General features: G+C 43.3%; 1 pseudogene; it reads right to left on the reverse strand.

Annotated features, from left to right (window-relative positions):
- Gm13493 (predicted gene 13493) lies at positions 3,346–4,085 on the reverse strand (annotated as a pseudogene).

A 5,012-nucleotide genomic window follows, 5' to 3' on the forward strand; every position in this document is an offset into this window, starting at 1 on the left:
TTTTGTGACTCTAGAGAACCCTGACTAATACAGGGACAGAGAGGTCTCAACTTAGCATGTCCACAGCGTTTAACACCTGTGTCACTGTCACAGAGGGGTCAGAAAAGAAACCTGGAGAAGGAAAAGGTGAGAGCTGTGTCCTTATGCCATCCCTACCCTAGATCACTGTAGTATGCTAGTACATATTACTAGTGTATATACATATAGATAATACTGATTCTGTGTCACTAGAGAAGCAACCATGTTCAAGAATGTAGACTTCACTCTGGGAGTCCACCATGACAGTTGGCACACATCATCACCACCACCACCATCATAATCAACATTATCATCATCAAAGGCCTCAAGTAGGAGATCCCCACGGCCTGGGTTGTCTTTGAGATAGAAATCTGTGGAAGGCAAATCTGAAGAGGACAAAAATGCAGGCGATGCAACGTGTGACCGTTAATTTCGTGTCAACTTGACTAGACTATAGGTTGCCCAGATAATTTGGCCAATCTTACCCTGTGTATTTCTGTGAGCATACTCAGGAATCAAGATTGGCATTGAAGTCACTAGATTGTTCTCTGCAGTATGTCTTGGCCCCATTCAATTAATAGTCTCAGTAGAAGAAAAAGGCAGCATTCCCCTGAATGTTTCATATGAATTATATATATTAAATGGAATCTATATGTTTTATTGCATTATATTTGCTAACTTTGGTGACTGCAGCTTGCCCAACATCCCATAGCTTCCTGAGTTAAATCCATCAGGAGCAAGGAAAGTCTCCATCAATTCAGAAAATGCACATCATTTGGATGATACGTGATAGGATACAGTGTCTTTTTTCAAGGGTAAGAATCCTGCTTGTATGGGTGATGGCCCAGGGCTTCGTTTGCTTGCCTGTGTGTTGTTATCATCAATTTTTTGGCTACAACAAAAGCAGAAGCTGTCATCTTCTGCCCTTGGAAATGACACGTAGTAATTGGCCATTCTAGGAATCTTCCTTTGGTTTTGTAAAGTTTTAAATTCTGAAGTAAACAGCACTTTATACAATGTTTACATTTTTCATAGTTAAATATATATTATTTATATTATATATGTATAATATATTTTATATATTGCAAATATGTGTTATATAGTATATTTTTATATAATAAATATATGTTATATATTTATATATAAATTATGTATAACATAGATTTATAATCTATATTTCTATTTTAATGTGTTTATATTAACATATAATTAGTATATTATATAATCAAACAAAAGTAGGACAATCTTATCATTTTTTATCCTGTTCTTTTTTGTTTCCATGTAAATATACTGTCTCCTTTGTAAAACTAATAGTGATTGACTTTTATTTGTAGGCATATGTGAACCTAATATTTCAAATCATAGTACTTAAATAGCACTTTCTTCAAATGTTGACTTTTTGTTGGAATCGCTTTTACAGAAAAAGGCCAGGGTTGGAGGGTGTCTGGAACAGGTGTTTACTGGGGCTGGCCAGCCAGCCTGCATAGCATGCATCAGACATCAGGAGTGTAGCTACAGACGACATGTTTTTATAGGCTGTTTGCTTTGTTTTACATCAGCTTTTAAAATCTAAGGAAAGCAGAAGGAAGGATTAAAGGTTCATAATAACTTTTACAAGCCTGGGCAGTGGGGAAAAAAACTTCAGGATGTTATGAGGTGTTAAATAAATTGAATCGACTAAACTCTCAGCCCCACTGTCATGATGGCCTTTACACTGCTCACAAGGTGGACACAATTAGGTGTTAGCCTGACTCGGAACAATAAATTTCCAACTTCCAAACAGGCACATTGACTTGGGATGGATTGTGTGGCCACAGAGCTCTTGCTCTAATCAGTAGTGGTTTTAACATTTACAGAAGTATGTATGAAAAGGAATTAAAAAGCAAATCAGAGATGGCAAGCTATATTTAAATGCAGATTGTTTTTTTTTTTCATTTTTCTCCATTACCAAAATTTCCCTACAAGGGTGGTCATAAACAGATCCAGAGGCAAAAAAGAACAGGCATGTATGCTTGCTGTGCTGTTTAGATTTATTAACGTATTTTATGTGCATGGGTCTTTTCCCTACATGTATGCCTATGTGCCTGTTGTATGCCAGTGCTTGCTAATGTCAGAAGAGAGCTTTGGATTCCTGGATAGGAGACTAAGGAATGTTGTGAGCCATCATGTAAGGGCTGCGAATGGAACTCTAGTCTTCTAAAAGAACAAATGCTCTTAACCACTTAGTCACATCTCCAACTTAACAATTTTCAAATATTACTGAGAAGACAATCTCTCATGGCATTTTAAGTACAGGCTCAAAATGGACACACAACCTTAGAGCAAGCATGTCTGTCCATTTTGTTATGTAAGTCAGTCTGCTGAGGGGCTTCCATGCTGTCTGCCATATGGTCTCCTTTATCACAAACTTTGAAACATCGTTTACTGAAGAGAGAGCTACAAGAACACCAAAAAGAGCAAGAGGGTCCGTGCATGATATTGTTGGGCAGGAGGTTAGCTCTAGGAGGGACTCGCAGTCTTCCCCCACCCCAAATAGGACATAAAGAATAAATAACAGGTAGTAGTCTTTTCTCTAACAGGAACTAGTTCAGGCCCCACAAAGGAGGCAAAGAACAACAGGATGTAGTGGTCAACTCTACCTGGATCCAGCTTTAGGGATTTTCACTCAAGACCATATACACAGTGCAGCTGGGCCTCCCTTAACGAGTTTTTCAACTTCAGTGGTACAGAGGCTGGAGAGATGGCTCAGTGGTTAAAAGCATCTATCTCTCCTGCAAAGGCCCCATGTTCACAGCACCCATGTCAAGTGAATTCTTGGTAAGAAAAGAAGAGGAGGAGGGGGGAAATGGAGGGGGAGGAAGAAGGGGGGAGGGAGAACAGGAGTAGGTGATGGAGGGAGAAGGGGGAGGAGAAGAAGGAGGAAGAAGAAGAGAAAGAGAGGGAAGAGGAAGAGGAAGAGCAGGAGGAGGAAAAAGAGGAGGAGGATGGAGGGAGGAAGAAGAGAAGGAGGAATAGGGAGAGAGAGAAAAAGTAGAAGGAGGAGGAGGAGGAGGAGGAGAAGGAGAAGAAGAAGAAGAAGAAGAAGAAGAAGAAGAAGAAGAAGAAGAAGAAGAAGAAGAAGAAGAAGAAGAAGAAGAAGAAGAAGAAGAAGAAGAAGAAGAAGAAGAAGAAGAAGAAGAAGAAGAAAAATACCATGCCCTTCCATCCTTCCATCAGGGTGTACACAGAGGAGGGATGGTTACAGGGAGGAAAAATAGAAGACCTCCATCTGTGAAGAGTAACATCTCTGCTCCACTTAGCCCAGCTCTTCTTCTTCTTCTTTTTTTTTTCTTATTTAGTTTTTATTCATAATCATAAACTTAACTTTGCAATCCAGCTAGACTTGAAGGGGAATGAGGAAAATATGGAACCCAAAGAACTTCAGTGAGAGCAGAGATTACAGGACATTGCGAGCAGATGGGGTAGGGACGCTCTCCTGAGCTACAGAAGGAATGGTTTGATGGGTAAAATGCCCGAAAGTCAAAAGAAATTAGAGTTGTCCACAGTCGGAAATGGTGATCTTCTTGCTGGTCTTGCCATTCCTGGACCCAAAACGCTCCATGGCTTCCACAATGTTCATGCCTTCTTTCACCTTCCCAAAGACCACATGCTTGCCATCCAGCCATTCAGTCTTGGCAGTGCAGATAAAAAACTGGGAACCGTTTGTGTTTGGTCCAGCATTTGCCATGGACAAGATGCCAGGACCTGTATGCTTCAGGATGAAGTTCTCATCCTCAAATTTCTCTCCGTAGATGGACCTGCCGCCAGTGCCATTATGGCGTGTAAAGTCACCACCCTGGCACATGAATCCTGGAATAATTCTGTGAAAGGAGGAACCCTTATAGCCAAATCCTTTCTCTCCAGTGCTGAGAGCTCGAAAGTTTTCTGCTGTCTTTGGAACTTTGTCTGCAAACAGCTCGAAGGAGACGCGGCCCAAGGGCTCGTCATCGGCCGTGATGTCAAAGAACACGGTGGGGTTGACCATGGCTGCAGCAAGCGGCGAAAAGCGACAGTGGCGTCTGCAAAGCCCCAGCTCTTCTTCTAAAGAGTGCATTACTGCTTACCAATTAACACTTCTCTCCTGAGAACACAGGAACTGTCACTGTGGCCAGAGTTGACAGCAGAGGAAATTGGAGACCTCCCTGTTGGGTGGAATAAAGGGAGTGGAAGAAAACCCGCATCCTGCCAGAGTTCCGGTGCTCTGGGCAGGAGGACCTGGTGGGTTGTCTGGCTGTGTGAAGCCACGAAATCCCAGCTCTCCGGGAGGTGGACAAGGGGCAGTCTGAGGTCTCTGGGCCTCACGGAGGCCAGAGATAACAGGTTCTCAGTCTCGGGCATCCCAGACACCACTGGACACTGCGGAAGAGCTGAGAACAAAATGGGGGTCCCTGTGGGTGGCTCAGTCAGCCCTGAGGCAGAAAGGAGGAGAGGGCAGGGAGAAAGGCAGCACTGAGTGGTTCCCCCACGGTGAGAGTCCTTGGTCCAGTCCATGGCTGGAGCGCAGGAAGGCCTTCCAGTGGGAGGTTAGATGCAGCTCTTTAAAGGAAAGCCTATTCCATCATCCAAGCATAGCAGGCCTAGATGAGCAGAGACAGTCTATGGTTTTAGAGCTTTATTGTAGAAACGCATAGAGAAAGAGAGAATGTAGAAAAGGGGGGCGGGGTATGGCCAGGTGGAGAGAGGAGGGAAGGGAGAGAGAGAGAAGGAGGGCTAGAGATGATAGTGAGAAAAGTGAGAGCTTAGAGAGAGCAAGGAGGGGCCAAGGGCTCCTTTTATAGTGGGCTGGGCTATCAGGTAACTGTGGGGAGGATCATACCTGGCTATAGTCAGGTAACTGTGGTGGTGGAGTCTAGCCAGAGTGTCAGAAGCTTGGGACATAGTCTGTGTGACTTATAGTCACAAAATTATGGAGCTGGGGGTCTCTGTGGTATCAGGCACCTGTCTCTGGGAATGTA

The sequence above is a fragment of the Mus musculus genome, chromosome 2 (assembly GCF_000001635.26).
Source record: "Mus musculus strain C57BL/6J chromosome 2, GRCm38.p6 C57BL/6J".
Classification (NCBI taxonomy): domain Eukaryota; kingdom Metazoa; phylum Chordata; class Mammalia; order Rodentia; family Muridae; genus Mus; species Mus musculus.